Here is an 18,495-nt window from a genome sequence, read left to right on the forward strand (position 1 = left end):
ACTCTGAAATTGTATTAATGTTTGTTTCTTATGTCTTTCATCTCATCCTACATAGGAGACAATGCGTATCCCTCCTGCCCTTGGCTCCTCACTCCGATCTTGAACCCACACACAGAGAAGGAGGAAGCCTATAACTCGACTCATCCTGCCACCAGATCGGTCATTGAACGGGCCTTCGGTCTTCTTAAGGCATGATTTCGATGCCTTGCCCGGTCTGGTGGTGCACTCATGTATGAGCCGAAGTAGGTGTGTAAGATCATCGCTCTGTGTGTGGTGTTCCATAATATTGCCATCAGGAGTGGGGCTCCAGGGGTCATGGACGAGGTTGCTGGGGTGGACGAGGCGGAGGAGGAGGAGGTGGAGGAAGATCTTGTAGACCCCCCTCGTGAAGCAGTGCGTGGCTTCCACTTCAAGCAGTATGTGTTGGATACATACTTTTAAGGTAAATGATTTTTTGGAAATATTTGTAAATTTAGACAACCAAGCTCTCAGCTGTAATAATGACCAAGCTTAGTCAAAGTAAGAATTACTAATGTATTGCCAGTCAAAATGTGGATATAAATAGACATGGACTGGTGTGATGGTTAAATGTTTTACATGTGTAATAATCATAAAATCAAGGAAAACCTGTAAATGGCAAATGCCTCTAAGTTTAACCTCAATGTCTTTGGTGAAATGCAGAATAATGTGTTAGATTTCAGCTACAGGCTAATATGCCTACATCAACGTCCTTGCGTTGAAATGTAGAGTACAGTTTGCACAGTCCATACTTAGTAAATGTGCTGCTTGTATTAGCTATGTAACTAAAGGCCAGAATGGTCTAGTATGTAAATGTTCCCTAGTGTCAAAATGTTAAAGCCAATTTTTTTATTTTAAATTGTAGCCTAACTCTGGTCAGTCAGGCATCTGAGGTTTAAATGTTATTGTACAGCACTTATAGTGGTGAGAAGTGCACATTTGAGACACTTTGTGTTTCTTATATATACAGGCTGTTTCTACCATTAGGCCATTAGTGCTGGCCTTAGTGCCATAGCACTTTCCATTGGAGTTGGTGGATGTTGCCATGGTGAAGGCTGTTGACAAATGTAAGTATCTATAGTGTTATCATCACTAAAATGTGACTGTCAAGTATGTGTGCTTCATACAATGATGACGTTTGGAGGCATTAAATGTGTGGGTCTGGTAAGTCAACGTATGGGCATGTGCTAGGTATGTTACTTATGGGTTTGGGGGCTACTTTCCTGTCAAATTGAACAATCTGAAACCAAGATATATCTCAAATACACAAGCCAGTATTATAGAATACTCTTACAGGACCTTTGAAACATTTCAATACAGTGGCCACCTTCTTGTTCACCAAGCCATCAACTAGGTACATAAATGCAAGTTAGGTGTGAGCTAATATTGGCTTAGTAAATGCTTGTTTCACATTCAACAGGGCACATTGGCATGGATTTTGAAGTTGTGCAATTCATGTTTCCCTACATGTTGAAGTATCTCTCCATTGCTCCAAGCCTGCCTATGTCTCTCTTCACTTTCAACAGATTGTCATCTCTTCATCCAAGGAACTTTGCCACACACAGACCAATGACTTCTTTGCTATGTTTTTATTTGTATGTTTGAATTCATATATGTAATAAATAAATCTTAGCCTCTAAATGTGTCACCAATCTGTCGTCAGGAATTTTTGTATGATTATTATAGTGCAGTGATTCCTCTTTGCATACACAACAATCCATATGTAGTGTTTTTGAAACTATTGTGGAACATGTCTACTTGTACAATATATTGATTCAATATGTGGTTCTTTTGTCCTGTGCCACAGACACACCATAGCCTACAAACACACTCTCTGGAGTTTTTTTTTTAAGTAAGAGCCATTATGGTTAGTTTGGAGGTTTGTATGTGTGTTTGCTTGCTTAGTAGAGAATTTGTAGTATTTGTACAACTTTTATGTCAACATGGTATGTGCACACCAACATCTGCATTGTGAAAAATGCTATGTATCAAAATGTCCCTTAAATGTTAGAAGAGTTACCGCAAACGCTACAAAGCTTTGGGCCTTGGGCAAACAGGGCCAAAATCGACTTCTTGTGCTATTGACACTTTGTTTACAAGTGGCCCAACACCCAAATGGCAACCACAAAACCCTCACTAACAATCATTGTAAAGGCGTTTGTGTCAGAAGCTAGTAGAGTATTTCTGGAAGACCGTATCCACATTATGTGTAACCCACCTTTGGGACAGCAGATAAACAAGTCTCCACACTTTTCAGTGTGTATTTACATTGTAAACTATTTGTGATATGTAATACATCACCTAGATTGATCATTGGTCCAGCCAGGCAATGTGTCACGGGCACTAGGAGTCTTTGCCCAGAATATCACCAGATGATGTTCTTACCAGAGTAATATAGCTGGTACTATGGTCCTCTGGTAGAAGGGTGACAACGGAACAGGAGAATCAGCAGATGGTGAGAGAATGCTCAAGGAAAGTCTATGACTAGCAGCAACTGGTAATGACTTAGATGGATGTACACGAGGAACCAGATGGACAAGTAAACGTGAGGAGAGTCAGTGGTCTGCGTACAGCAAGTTGTACCACTGCTATAGTGAGGAGGAATGTCCAGGAGTAGAGAGGAGGTAGTGAAAGTCAGTGGTCTGCGTATAGCAAGTTGTACCGCTGTCTATAGTGAAGGAATGGAATCCAGGTGAAGGTAGGTAACGGGGAAGTCAGTGGTCTGCGTATAGCAAGTTGTACCACAGCTATGTGAGAGGATACTTGAAACTGGTGTGACAGGGAACAGGAGTCAGTGGTCTGCGTCAGCAAGTTGTACCACTGCTATATATATGTGAGGAGGGGCACGAGGAGATGAATGTAAAGCAGAGTATACATGGGGCACACAGAACTTGATCCCACGATGATATCCACAATACAACGATAACAGACAAGCACTGCTTGAAGTATACAAAGTCACAATAACAGTCCAGGCAATAAGAGACAAAGTCAATAGTAACAATAGCTTCAGTAGATAGGAGGCTCCGGAGGAGAACACAACTCAGTCCAGATGGATATGCAATACACAAGCAAAGTCAATGGAAAATATGCATACCGCGGTTTAGGAGAGCAGGCTGTCAGAGAGACATGCAGGGATACCTGAACGGCTGAAGGCCGGCAGGAGGAGAGACCACTGGAGGGTGGAAGCGGTAATCAGGTTGGTGCAGCGCACGGCAGGTAATCCAGAATCCACAAAGCAATACTCAGGAAGCAGTAGTAAGTGGAACTGGAAACATAAAGAACACGGGAGAGTTGAGGCTGTCTGGTATCCAGTAGTAGTGGTTGAGGCAGCGGAGCGCTGACACGATGATAAACCCAGGAGAGTTGAGACGATCAGGAACTCTGTAGAAGTAACGGAGGCAGCGGATAGGAATCAGCTGAGTGCAGGCACGATGAACACAGGAGAGTTGAAGTGAGCAGGAACTCTGTTAGAAGTAACGGAGACAGTGGATAGGAATCAGCTGAGTGCAGGCACGATGAACACAGGAGAGTTGAAGTGAGCAGGAACTCTGTTAGAAGTAACGGAGGCAGCGGATAGGAATCAGGTGCGTGCAGGCACGATGAACACAGGAGAGTTGAAGTGAGCAGGAACTCTGTTAGAAGTAACGGAGGCAGCGGATAGGAATCAGCTGCGTGCAGGCACGATGAACACAGGAGCGTTGAAGTGAACAGGAACTCTGTAGTAGTAAAGGAGGCAGCGGATAGGAATCGGCTGCGTGCAGGCACGATGAACACAGGAGAGTTGAAGTGGTCTGGAAACCTCAATAGCAGTAACAGGAATCAGCTGGAGCTGAATACACGAGGAACACAGGAACACCTTCAGAGGCTCATGGGGAATGAGACTCCAAGATCAGGCAACCAGGTAATGATCACAGGTGGTTTAAATAGGGAGGGTTGCCTGATCATCCAATCAATTAAAAGCAACAGATACTGAAGGTTTGAAAGGGCTGCACATGCGCAGAACCTCAGGATGGCGGACGGCCACGGTTCCTGGATACACGGGAAATGGCACTCACAGTCCGGTGAGTGACACCGTAACATCAAAAGCATAAACTTTTAATTTCGTAGAACATGGAGAGGACTCCAGGGACCCTAACTTCACCTCTCCAGAACTGGTTAGGGCCTGGCATTTCCCGATTTTTTTAGGGCATGAATTGAACATATGAGTAGAATCAGCACAATAGATACAAAGTCTACTTTTTACTCCTCGGTCCCTCTCCTCTGAAGTTAATTTGGAGCGACCTATCTCCATAGGTATCACTGGAGATGTAACTTGGCGAACTTGAGGACTTGAGCGAAGAGGAGCTTTAAATTAAGTTGTTATTTCAGACTCTCTTTCACGAAATCTCATGTCTACACGATGGCAAAGAGAAATCAAATCTCCTAGAGAAGTAGGTAATTCTTGAGTAGTCAGTGCATCTTTAATTTTATCAGAAAGCCCCTGCCAGAAGGCGGAAATTAAAGCTTCAGTGTTCCACTGAAGTTCAGAGGCTAATATCCGAAATTAAATGACGTACTGGGCTACAGTACGAGAACCCTGAAGTAGACGGAGGATGCTGGATGCAGCGGAAATAACACGACCAGGTTCATCGAATACACTTCGAAACGTGGAAATAAATTTGGCACTATCTTGTAATAATGGATCATTTCTTTCCCACAGAGGGGAAGCCCATGCGAGAGCTTGTCCGGAAAACAAGGAAATGAGATAGGCCACTCTGGAACGATGAGTAGAGAAATTGTGAGGTTGAAGCTCAAAATGAACTGAGCATTGATTTAGAAAACCCCTGCATGTTTTGGGGTCTCCATCATATTTTTAAGGAGTAGGCAGGTGTAGCGTGGAAGCAGTAGACACCTGGGATGGCACTGGGGAAACGGAGGAAGGCACGGGAGCATCAACAGTAGCTGTGATATTTTGTGCAGACGTTCTTTGGGAGGCTAACGCCTGGCAACATTGCAGCAATTGTTGTTGGCGAACATCCTGTTGTTCAATACGGGTAACCAGATACTGCAGCATCTCTTTAGCTGTAGGTTCCGCTCCTGGGTCTGTCATGGCCTGATCTTACTGTCACGGGCACTAGGAGTCTGTGCCCAGGATATCACCAGATGATGTTCTTACTAGAGTAATATAGCTGGTACTATGGTCCTCTGGTAGCAGGGTGACAACGGAACAGGAGAATCAGCAGATGGTGAGAGAATGCTCAAGGAAAGTCTATGACTAGCAGCAACTGGTAATGACTTAGATGTATGCACACGAGGAACCAGATGGACAAGTAAACTTGAGGAGAGTCAGTGGTCTGCGTACAGCAAGTTGTACCACTGCTATAGTGAGGAGGAATGTCCAGGAGTAGAGAGGAGGTAGTGAAAGTCAGTGGTCTGCGTATAGCAAGTTGTACCACTGTCTATAGTGAAGGAATGGAATCCAGGTGCAAGTAGGCAACGGGGAAGTCAGTGGTCTGCGTACAGCAAGTTGTACCACTGCTTATGTGAGAGGATACTTGAAACTGGTGCCACAGGGAAACAGGAGTCAGTGGTCTGCGTTCAGCAAGTTGTACCACTGCTATATATATGTGAGGAGGGGCACGAGGAGATTAATGGAATAGAATGCAGAGGATACACGGGCACACGGAACTTGATCCCACAATGATATCCACAATACAATAATAACTGACAAGCGCTGCTTGAGGTATACAAAGTCACTATAGAGATCCAGGTAATAGGAAACAAAGTCAATAGTAACAATAGCTTCAGTAGATGGAAGACTCCGGAGATGAACACAACACAGTCCAGACGGATATGCAATACAATAGCAAAGTCAATGGAAAGTATGCATACCGCGGTTCAGGAGAGCAGACTGTCAAGGAGACGTGCAGGGATACCTGAACGGCTGAACGCCGGCAGGAGGAGAGACCACTGGAGGATGGAAGCGGTAATCAGGTTGGTGCAGCACACGGAAGGTAACTGGTAATCACCGGAGCAATACTCAGGAAGCAGTAGTAAGTGAAACTGGAAACATGAAGAACACGGGAGAGTTGAGGCTGTCTGGTATCATGCGGTAGCAGCGGAGGCAGCGGAGGGAAGGCACGCTGAACACAGGAGAGTAGAGGCGGTCTGGAATCCGGCAGCAGTAGCTGATAGGAATCAGTGGAGAGCTGACACGATGAACACAGGAGAGTTGAGGCGGACTGGAATCCGGCAGCAATAGCAGATAGGAATCAGCTGAGTGCAGACACGATGAACACAGGAGAGTTGAAGTGGTCTGGAAACCACAATCGTAGTAGACAGGAATCAGCTGGAGCTGAAAACACGAGGAAACACAGGAACACCTTCAGAGGCTCATGGGGAATGAGACTCCAACATCAGGCAACCAGGTAATGATCAAAGGTGGTTTAAATAGGGAGGGTTGCCTGATCATCCAATCAATTAAAAGCAACAGGTACTGAAGGTTTCATAAGGGCTGCACATGCGCAGACCCTCAGGATGGCGGACGGCCACGGTTCCTGAACACAGGAGAAATGGCACTCACAGTCCGGTGAGTGACACAATGTCCCATTTGCGGCCCACACAGATACTCCAAATTAGCACTAGTTAAATCAGTCTGAATACACACATTGTTAGCCAGCACACACTTGACATGTTTTGTGCCCTTCACAATGTATGCTCCAAATAGTTTGTGTAAAAATTTGAGATAGGCTTGTGGTGTATAAATGTGTCATTGCTTGTCAATACAATTTGCATTTATATTGGCCTCTGAAAGGGCCAAGTCTCCTAAATAAGCCACATTCCGGATGGGTTTCTCTTCAAATCATATCTGTCAGTGTGTGTGTGTGTAAATAGTATTTAGGGATACATTGTGGCATAATAACAACTATGCCACATACAGACACAAACATGATAGCAAATGGCAAGAAAGAAGTCAGTACTTTGATAGTGTTATACATCACATTATTCTTATCTAACTTACATACTGACACGTATTTCATGAGGCATACAAATACTTGATACTTTATTTTACGCTGAAATTTAAAGTTGATATTTTTGTGCTACACGAAAAAACAGTCAGTATGTAATTTATGTGCAAATCCAATTACTCATTTGCACCTCTTGCATTTTGACATGGTTTGGCCAAGGATACTTCTTTTAGAAACTTTTAATGTTAGTGGCTTTAAAATTAAGGGCCCATGTAAAATTTTCTTTTAGATCACCATCTTATCCAAGAGTGTCTGCCCTAGCACACATTAGTCCTTTGACTGTTTAATGTCTGGTTGATATTGTAGATAATGTATTAATGGTTATGTGAGGCTTCACAGTCGATAGTTTCATAGTTGAGGCTTTTGCTAAATGGGTAACTGTTTCTTTAATATCAATCAATCTAAACATACCAAAATACAAATTTGATTATGTTGCCCGTTATGTAAATTATCTTGCCCTTGCTTTAATTAAACCAACTACTGTAAGGGAGCTTAAACCTAATGACATGGGCACTATAAAAGTGTATGAATGCCAATGTTCAGAAGCAAACAAACTCAATGGTCAGAATCGGACAAAAAGCCATAAAGGCTGACATATTGTATATATTTGGCCTGGTTTGGGCGGTTCAGACCATAGTGATTTATAAAAGCACTACTGGATAGTGCAGTTTTTGAAACAAATGAGCTCTTGGACATCCATCACTAGTCGATGTAGATAATGTGTTGTCTACTTACTCGGATAACGGGGTGTGGTTCTTTTGCAGAGGTAATAATTCCCAATCCGCCCTATGTATTATATTTCAAAACATTATTATCCAGACACACAGCAAACAGCTCACACAACACTACAGCCTTAGCTTGTTCTCAAAAATATGTGCCTATTGCAATAAGGACAGGAATGAACATTGATCTAAGCGGTTTGCTGAAGCCCTGGCGGTGTACCAGACACTGTGCATTAGCACTATTCTAAAAGGCTAATGCCTTCATATTTATTGTACATTTGGCCATATTCATAACGGAACATATTTGTAGTTAACATTCATGACCTTGTTGCATACCTAGAATGATTTCGACTAGTCCATTCTTTGCATTTGAACTTGTGATTTTTGATACATTTTTGTCAGGTTACATATTAAAATAGCCAAATATCCTTGACTGGAGGAATTTTGCTACCTCAAAAGGAACACTGTAGTAGTTATATGCTTAATTCACCACCATTTACTCACACAAACCAAGAGACACTGCAACTGGGGTAAAGTAAGTTTGTTTTTGGAAGCCAGTACCCAGTATGAGATTAGTTCAAAATGCACCTATTATGGCTGCCATTCACATGACGCTAGTTGAAATGTTAAAGATTTCTAATCTGGATTAGTGATGTACATGTGTGCTGACATTTATAGCTTTACTCTGCAGATCCCTGGCATGTTTACATTAAATATTAAACAATGTGTTGACTATGGAGAAATTAATGTCATGCATGGGTGCTTTGTCAGGTACGATACCACTAAATAGTTAGTGGTCAAAAACTGAAACTTAGAGATAGACATAAGGGCCCTGATTCATTTAGGATCTTAAATTGAGATACTTCTTATTTCAGTCTCCTGTCCCAAACCATGTTACAATGCAAGTGCTGCAAAATAGTGTTTGGTTTAGCACACAAGATAAATAATGTCCTGAGTTAACAATGTCATTACACTTATTAAAAAGTATAGAAAGCAAAAACCATCCTAAAATATGCCATCACAAAATTACAGAAACATAGTTTTTGTATGATTTCAAAATTTGTTATAAAAATAACATTTGTGGTTTTTTATCACAACTTTAACTGTAAAATATATTAAAAACAAAAAAAATAATTTTTCCGCTTCTTTTTGGGAGGGCTAGGTTGGGAAAGGCAGCTCCGACTTCTGGTTAACCATGATGTAGAGTAGTCAGAGGAACCAACCAAACTTGCAAGGGGAACAGATTGTGTCTGATGCTGTGATGGTGCAGGGTCATAGCCAGAGGAGGGGGGGGGGGGGGCAGGGGACAGGACAAGGAGGGGTGGCAGGAGGCAGAGCAAGGGGGGTGCAAAAGGCACGGGCAAACAAAACACAATAAAGATGGGCTAGGGTTGGACCAAGGAGGGAGGAGACAACAGACGGACCAGGGAGGGAGGAGACAACAGACGGACCAGGGAGGGAGGAGACAACAGACTGACCAGGGAGGGAGGAGACAACAGACGGACCAGGGAGGGAGAAAGGAACAGACTGACCAGGGAGGGAGGAAGGAACAGACGGACCAGGGAGGGAGGAAGGAACAGACGGACCAGGGAGGGAGGAAGGAACAGTCGGACCAGGGAGGGAGGAAGGAACAGACACACCAGGGAAGGAGGAGTCAACAGACACACCAGGGAGGGAGGAGTCAACGGACAGATCAGGGAGGGAGGAAGGAACAGTCGGACCAGGGAGGGAGGAAGGAACAGACACACCAGGGAAGGAGGAGTCAACAGACACACCAGGGAGGGAGGAGTCAACGGACAGATCAGGGAGGGAGGAAGGAACAAACAAACAACTCGGGTTGGGGGCTGGTGAATGAATAATCTGAACTGGGTGAAGGAAATGTGCCGGAGGTGCGTTGGGAGTGGGCATGCAAGAGATCACCCAGGAGCATTGCTATGGTAGACATTGTGGTGTTTAGAGTATCCATTTGGGTGTTGTGTGTGCTCATGAAAGTGGAGAATGTGGTATTGAGAGAACTGAGTTGTTGTTCCATGTGTGGTAGAGTGCTCACTATTTGTGCAAGGTGAGTGTTCTGTGATACAGTGGCATCTTCAAATCTTTGGGATACGAGTGAGAGTGTCTGCACCCTTACACATTCACCCGGATCCAGCTGACGGTCCTCCACATCACGTGCAACCTCCTCCTGCACAGCTAGAGCAGCCTGGTGTCCACAATCTGTAGATAGAGAAATAAAACAATAAGATATTAAATCACATTGTATTGCTAATATTTTTGTTTCTAGTAATATTTATCCATGCGTGATGTAGCATTGGTAAAGTGTAAGCTTACTTAGAATTTGCTACCAGGCCTTGACAGTCCACAAAAGCAAACATTGCCACTTATGGTGCAACTTACCCTCCCTTAGGATGTAAGCTCGTATGAGCAGGGCCCCCTCCCCTCCTGTCTCCATACCTGTTCTTCCGCTCCGTCTTTACTGCATATGACTAGTCGGAGTTTCTGAAGCATTGGTACTTTTTGTTAATTGTTCTGTATGGTTTCACCCTGTATAGTCTACTGTTAGTACTGTGTGCGGCGCTGCGGATACCTTGTGGCACCTAACAAATAAATGATGATAATAATAATAATAATAATAATAAAAGCCATACATATTGAGACATTTTGTCTTCATTGTGTACATTTCATTTCCTACAATGTGATAGGCAAAGACATTGTGCAATTAAAGTTTGACATTAGACATCCTGAGAGTTGACACATTTGCACATACAGACACAAACATTAACAGACATTAAATAAGGAAACTCATCATGTACCTAGTGGAGAATCCTCTCCTGTTCGGGGTGGGCTATAGCCAGTGTCTATGTCGCCCACCCCAATGACCTCCACCAGAGCAATTGCTGCCCTTGCACACTCCTCTATGGGTGTTAATGCTATATCCATGGGAGGACCCCCACCAGTCCCTTGGGCATGTTTGTGGGCCCGCACTAGCTTGCCTCTCAGGCGCCCTTTATAGTCTGCCCATCTGTGAAAAAGACAAAAATTATGCAGTGAAATAGCAGCTTACAAACAAAAAAAATAATTCACTTTTGCTATTCACACCAAATTTATAAACAAATACACTGTAAAATGTGTGGCCCTTTTCCAGCTTGGATAATGTTGAAAACTGAACTTGTTAATGTGACCAAGGCCCATGCTGATTTTTAATTTCAACTAAGGGCCTGATAGAGAAATGCTTTATAGACACAAGGTGGTTGAAGCTCACAGTTGTCTAACTACTACTATGTCACAGTATACATATATATATATATATATATATATATATATATATATATATATAACTACTACTATACACAGTCATGCAACTTAAACTTAAATAGGGCTTTAGGACAAACATTTGCTTAGTACCATTTCTGTACTTCCTGTGTTCGACGCACGTAGGGTCAGACTTCATTGACGGCGGCAGTAATTTCTTGCCATTTTCGTTGCCGCTCATGGCCTGTGAGCTGGCAGTGTTCCGAATGTAATTTCTGGATCACTTGATCAACAAGTACATCCAGCTCTGTTCAGTAAAGTTATGCTTCCTTCTAATTGGCAGCCCTGGGGCCTGCTCGGAATTGGGGCCTGCATCAGACATATTGCTATTGAAAAGAAAAGGAGTGTATTTATTGGCAATGCAAACAGTCAGGTGCAATTAAAGATCGTAAGCCCATCCACCCCCTTAAAGGTAGCATTTAGCAAACTGCAACCTATGTATCAAGCACATGCCACTTAATCTAATAAACATTGTTGGTTCAATATATAACCAACAGTCACTTAGCCCACTGTATTTTTACATCATTGGCCTACAATAACTACTGCAACATTCTGGTAATACTACCACTCTCCACTTTCAATAGTATAACATTGTTTATCACATTGTCAACACAGTAAAGTCACTTATATCACATTCTAAATTTCTGAGCGGAAAGCCAAGAATGTGATTAGAAATGTAAGGTGATTGTCAAATACAGCCTTCACCAGGATTAATAGTGTGGACTACAAATGTATAATTTGTGGGATAAATCCAAACAGGTGCCTAGATACATTTGGAGTCATGTGACCATCAATGCTATATTCACCTTATTAGTGTGTTTGTTATGGAGAAGGTCATTAGCAGAGTGTAGCATTAAATTGTATTGTTTCCATGTACATTTTGAGGCCAAGGGGTTTTGGTTTAAACTTTGTCTATGTAGCAAAGGCACACATATTTTATTGTTCAAAGCTGCCTCCATTATGTGAGTCACACATTTGGTGTGTATATATATATATAAATATATATAAAACAATATATCAGAACATTTTATAAATAGTTCACTGTGTATGCCCTTCGTTCCACACAATACCTTAAATAATATCACCAACTTATATAGAATAAAGACACGGAGACTTGAGTAAAGTGGCACTAAAAAACTGTTTTATTATCACCTATTAACCCTGGTGGCGGAGAAAGGGCACTGGAGATCAGCTCCAGCGATACCCAACCAAGCGTGGACATGGAAATATAGCCTTAAGTCCACCCACTTCTCTCATAACCCCACTGCTTGGCCGGCCCTAACCTGGCATCAGCGTAAACTGCACCACACCTTACTACTCACTCCCCCTCCCTCACTGAGCCGGGCGAGGCCCCTCCCCACGGAATGGACAAGAGTAACCGATTGCCTTGTAAGGGGACAGATACCTGTGACCAATCACGATAGGGCCGTCTATATCAGCCGCTGATCGCAGTGCCTTCCTCCCACGCTGCTGGCCCTAGAGGCCAAGCAGCCCACCACCAACAAAACCGAGCACTCTCCTCACCTCCGAATCAATGCTCTCCATAAAAATACGCAACCCCTCGTCCGAGAGGTGCACACCGTCTCTCCTATAAAGATCAACTCTATCCGCTGTAATCTCAGGGTGATCTACCACAAAACCGCCAAGGGACCTAATGACCTTCCGAAGCGCACTATTAAGTTTTCGCGCCATCACAAGAATCTTTTTTAACGGGATCTGTGATCCCCATGACAGCCTCGGGATCATGGCGGACCAACCCAGAACAATTGTTGGCCATGTCTTGTTAATGTAGTGCAGGTCCTCTCTCATTTTTATAATTAGCTCCAGAAACTTACCCTTACCCAGGTCATTCCCCCCAAGGTGGATCACTAAGATGTCAGGGGCTCCCCACCGTTCAATCAACTGTCTTAACCAGGGCAATAAACTACCCCATTCCAAGCCCCGTTTTCCTAACCAGTACACCCGGCTATCTCCTATACTGGTAAACTTCATCTGAACCCCTGTCTGGTTAGCTGCCCAGAAAATGTAAGAGTGCCAGATGATCCAGATATCTCTCGCAGTTACCACAGCATCTAAAAAAGAGATAAATGTTAAGCACTGCAATCCATACCGGACCATCACACACAGCACGAAAGGTGCACCTAGAAAATTTGACAAAGACAGCCCATCAGCCGGGCCTGGAGTATAGCTGGCAAAGGAAAAGGAAACGGGAAGGAATGGATTTGGGTAGGGGTAAGTTACTCACACGAAGGTGAAACCCTATCAAACCCCAGAGGCATACCACTGATCAGGCCTCCGGAGAAAAAGAACGGGAGAAAGCCCTTCGCACCCTCGCTCAACGCGACGAGCAGATAAGCCTTGAGTAACAGGGTAGGGAAAGGAGGACCAAACAAAAGGTACTCAAGAATTAGGTCTAGATGTACTCGAAAGTGACAAACAAGAGTGATAATAAAGTCAAAGGGAGAACAGAAACAAAATAAGGCACAGCCAAACAATAACACAAAATTGCAATTATAACGGATCGCATATTAACATTAGGCTTAATGTACGTTTGATAGGCCTCAGATTTCCATCTCCCCAATGCTTTAATAGATTCCACCGAAGCCCCCGCCAAGGCCGCGGAGGTGGCTGCACCAATTCTAAAGGAATGTGAGCTGAAAAAAGAAGGGTTAAAGCCTAGCAACTTTATCGCCTTTCTCAAAACCGCGTTGAACTGGTATCTTGTTAGCTGCGCCTTATCCCTATGTATCAAGAAAGTTAAGTTGACAGGCCTGATTAAACTAAATTGTGTGGCTAACTCAACTGGACATAAACCTTTATCTTTTTGGGCCTGCAAATGTAACCAGGAGCCCCTACCTCTCTGATCAGTTTTAGAACTGGCTATCTTACAGCTCAGATGATCCTCTCGTATGACTACGTTTTCCGTAAGCAAACCTGTCGGGCCGTGACCTGCCGCTTGCTCCACAAGCTCCGACACCCTGAAAGCCCCAAAAAATGCCAGGCTAAAAGCGGTACGAAAAAGCAAAACCTCATAGTCATCCCAAGTTACATCAACCAAAATCCTCATCAGCTGTGTTAAAATCTGTATGGTGATCGGGTGCCGCGTGTCAGCTGGAGTCGGTCTCTCTTTTGCCCAACCTTTAAGTGCCTTAGATATTAAAAAACCTTTGGTTATGTCTACCATGCCATTCAGCATAGACATAAATGAAATGCCTGCTAGTGTAGATGACATACTAACCTTAGACGCTCCCTCACAAAACTTCAACCACATGTACTCCATTACCGCATCCCGCTGACCCGCCTCCAACTGTTCCTTGGTGGAGCTGAAATGGACCCACTGGCGCCACGCTGCTCGATACACCCGCAATGTCGACTGTGCTAGACCGCGTTCCGCTAGACCTCTTATGCCGGCGTGATGATCTGCCAAACACAAGGGGGACAGGGAATGCCTACGCTATTTGCCTGAGGAACAAGCTCACGAAATCGCCTCCACTGAAAACGAGACAAAGCATCCGCTATTTCGTTGTTAACCCCGGGGACATGACGTGCATTAAAGGTTATTTCAAACCCTAGGCACCAAAGTATTAGGTGACGCAGCAAAGCTATAGCCTGCGGGGATGATGCGCTCTGGTTATTAACGGACTGCACTACCCCTAGGTTATCACACCAGAAAACAACGTGCTTGCCCCATAGGGCGACCGCCCAAAGTTCCATGGCCACAATAATCGGGAATAGCTCCAAAACAACCAAGTTCTTAACCCACTCGCTTCTATGCCACGACTCTGGCAATGCCTCGGCATACCACTGACCACCCAGGTAAGCTCCAAAACCCTGCGATCCTGAAGCATCCGTGAATAGCTCAATGGTAGCGTTGTTTACCGGGGGGGTGGGCCAGATTCTTTTACCGTTAAAATCCTTTAGAAATCTCTGCCATACTAGAAGATCATCTTTAATTTCCTGCGACAACCGGACCGCTGCATGGGGTTTACTCTTTCCCCCTATGGCTCTTTGCAATTTACGACAGAAAACCCTGCCCATTGGAATCACTCTGCACGCAAAGTTAAAAAGCCCCAGAAGTGACTGAATTTTTTTCAAAGACATGTAGGGGGAGCTAAGTGTGAGCCTAATCACCTCCTCCAATTTCCTCAACTTGTCTTCCGGGAGCCTACAACAACCCACTTCCGAGTCAATCTCAATGCCTAAAAAAGCTAAACAATGAGTAGGACCCTCGGTCTTGTCGCTGGCAATGGGAACTCCCATCACCGTAAAAAGGGCCTGTGTTGATTGCAAAACATCTAAAGAAATGCTGGACTTGTCTGGACCGATAATCAAAAAATCATCCAGGTAGTGAGCAATCCCCTTGTGTCCTGTTCCAGCCTGAATGCACCAGTGGAGAAAACTGCTGAAGTTCTCAAAAAGGGCACATGAGATCGAACATCCCATGGGCAGGCAGCGGTCAACATAAAACCGCCGCGGTGTCTGAAACCCATAAACTGGAATGATTCAGGATGGAGCGGCAACAGGCGGAAAGCTGACTCTATGTCAATCTTGGCCATAAGGGCCCCCTCCCCACAATCCTGAACTAGGGCAAGGGCGTCCTCAAATGACTGATATTGGACCGCACTAACTGCCGGGTCTATGGCGTCATTTACAGACTCGCCTAATGGGTAAGACAGGTGTTGAATGAGTTTGAACTTCCCTTCTGCTTTTTTGGGCACTACACCCATCGGGGACACTACCAAATTAGGAATGGGTACCTTCGGGAAACGGCCTACCATCCGGCCTAACCGGACTTCCTTACTGATTTTTTCATCCAGAATTTCGGGGAATATAAAAGCTGACCCGGGGCCATGGTAGATCTAGTTTTTTTAGGATAGGAATACGGAAGCCACAATAAAAACCTTCCCTAATTATGGCTGCCGCCTCGGCGTCACTATAAAGGGACAGCCACCTATCAAGTACATCAAGCTTAACTGGGGATTGTCAGCCAACATCTTCACATTAGAGAAAGGATCGCTGAAGCTATACAAGGCGCATGCGCGAATCACCTGCACTGTTCAAGCGTGTCCAGAGGAACAGTCTACGGATGTGGGAGATTTCTACACCTTGAGAATAGTCACAAGCAGAAGCACTAGGACGAGTATATCTGGGGAGGAAGGTAAGTGCACTACCACCCTTCCCAGTCTGCATTCAGGATTTTTTGCCTTGTTATTGTTATTTTGTTTTTTGCTGTTATTGTTGCTGTTTTTTAATACACCAGTATCCAGTAATTAGTGGCTTTCTTCTGGTAACACAAATTTATGGACTCCAGTGATACATCACAGCTCCTACTGGTACATCTAATCCAACTTAGTAGTGCTTGGATATCCAAATATCTGGTTTTGTTAATATTGTTTCTTTTTGAACTGTGTTCATGTATGCTTGGTTTGATGCCCAATACAGAATATACTTTATTTATTTTTAGATCTTTGTTACACATTACTCCACTCTGTTTCGCGCTGGGAATTACGTATGTTTGGCATGGCTTATCTAGGAGTATAGACCAACTCCTATCCCTTTGTTCCCCTTGCTGCCCTATATCACCCTCACTTGGAAAGCGCAGATGCCCTATTTCTCTTTTTTAACTGGGGATTTGGCCTTGCACTGAAGCTGTTGCCGGGGCTCCACGACCTCTCCCACCCCAAAATCTGGTTCTAACGCATTCTGATGCGGGGTAGAAACCTCCACAGTTGGAACATGCGTGACGGAATCTGCACGCCGCTCCCCTCTGGCACGTCCCTGAATTGAACGCGAAACACTTCCCTATGCCGGGGAGGGTCTGTTGTCCCCTCCTTGCCCCAGGAAACTGCCTCCCTTGAGATACCCCTTGCCACTGACTACTTGGCCTCATTAGGTCCATCCACGTATCTATGTCCTTAAAACCCAAAGGCAACTTCTTCCACCCCGTCATCTTTTTACGGAACATCTCATCATAATTCCTCCAAATTACTGGCCCGTCTTTCAAATACACGTCGGTAATAAGATGTAGATACTTCCACACTTCCGCCTGCTCTTCTGGTCTAAAATCCGTGTACAGGGTTGCAAAAACACAAAAACCTTTCACCCATCTAGGGAACGTCTTGTGACTCTTCTCCCCTACCCCATTCCTGTCTACTGCCGCCTCGAGAACTTTCTTGCCTTCATCAGTGAGGGTGAACATATCCACGTTATGCCCCTTTTTAATTTTGTCCCTGACACTTGGCCTAATGCCATACAGTAATGCCTCATTCTCCACTCTCCTAGAATCCCCAGCTCGCGCAACTATATCGGGGCCCAGAGCCTGACGTGGCCTAGCAGGTCGCTTCCCAACTAAGTGCGTCTGCAAGAGCTTAATCAGTTTGCGGGGCCTGTGTCCAGAACCCGAGGACTCCTCGCTAGTCGTAGACTTTGGTAGGCTCACATCCTGTACTTTGTGTGTATTAGGAGAAGTGTTCTCACCTTTATCCACTGCCGCCTCGACCTCCGTCCCGGCTCCTGATGCCTGCTCAACCCCCGACCGTTCTTGCGTTCCTGCCGCTGCTGGACCCGCTGTACATTCTGCCATGCTTGGCGATGATCTCCCGGCCGCCGATCCCGGCTTGTCGTGTAAAACCCTCTGCTCTTGTCGTGCCGAACCATGGCTCTGGGAAGCTGAAGACAAAACATTGTGAGCTTCTGACAAATTCAAATTGGTAGTCCCCAATACCCTAGTGTCTGACGGGGTCCCACTACGTGTAACACAAATGGAAGAGGCGACGGGTCTGCCCCAGGAGGCTTCACGAAACTCTGTCTCGCTGCTCCTGGACTCCAAGTCCCACCCCCTTCTGGCTAAAGGGGTGAAACCCAAACCTGTGTCTTCCTCCCTGCCCCTCTGCCCACTCCACTCACTATAACCTTCCCGAGAGGGGCCCGTGCTCTGGTCTCTCCAAGCCATGGTGATATTCGAAAACCCGCTCGCTTACCTGGTCAGCTGAAGGGCCGTACCCCCATAAACAAACCCCCTGATGTCTTGCCTTGAGTACGTCCATGCCTGGATCTTCCCGTCATACCCGCTACATGGGAGGGAGGTCAATTGGTGCCGTTGGACTCGGCTTACCCCTTGACCTGTCTGACCTCCAAGCCAAAATTCATTCCCCTCATTGACCCCTAAATATTCCCGTGCTCTCCAGTCGCCCCGTGCTCCCACCGGGCCTTGGATCCGCCCATTGTGTTAGCCCTGTTCCGGGCAACAAAAACTCCCCTCTCCGCCCTGAGGTCTTCCCCTCCGGACACTGCCGGGTAGAGTGATCTGCGGGCTGACACCACGGGTGCTAAAAACCTCTCCCCCCATGCTGATCCACTTGCACTGGTGGACAAACCCGGGCTGGGAGGAAAATAAAGTTGATGCGGGGCTAGATTAAAAGCCTCTCTCTCCCTTTGTC

The 18,495-nt window shown here is 45.0% G+C and overlaps 1 long non-coding RNA gene across 3 annotated transcripts; it reads right to left on the reverse strand.

Moving 5' to 3' along the window:
* Positions 1-8,811: 8,811 nt before the first annotated feature.
* On the reverse strand, positions 8,812-17,688 carry LOC142157740 (uncharacterized). Of its 3 annotated transcripts, none has more exons than XR_012692598.1 (4): positions 17,534-17,688; positions 11,150-11,382; positions 10,558-10,766; positions 8,812-9,961 (listed from the first exon to the last, which is right to left on the reverse strand). It is a non-coding gene; the product is annotated as an uncharacterized LOC142157740 (long non-coding RNA). The 3 variants fall into 3 exon arrangements; XR_012692597.1 differs by lacking the exon at positions 8,812-9,961 and adding an exon at positions 9,974-10,341; XR_012692596.1 differs by lacking the exon at positions 8,812-9,961 and having other exon boundaries at positions 9,974-10,766.
* Between the last annotated feature and the right edge of the window lie 807 nt (positions 17,689-18,495).

This window comes from Mixophyes fleayi, chromosome 5 (genome assembly GCF_038048845.1).
Source record: "Mixophyes fleayi isolate aMixFle1 chromosome 5, aMixFle1.hap1, whole genome shotgun sequence".
Lineage (NCBI taxonomy): Eukaryota > Metazoa > Chordata > Amphibia > Anura > Limnodynastidae > Mixophyes > Mixophyes fleayi.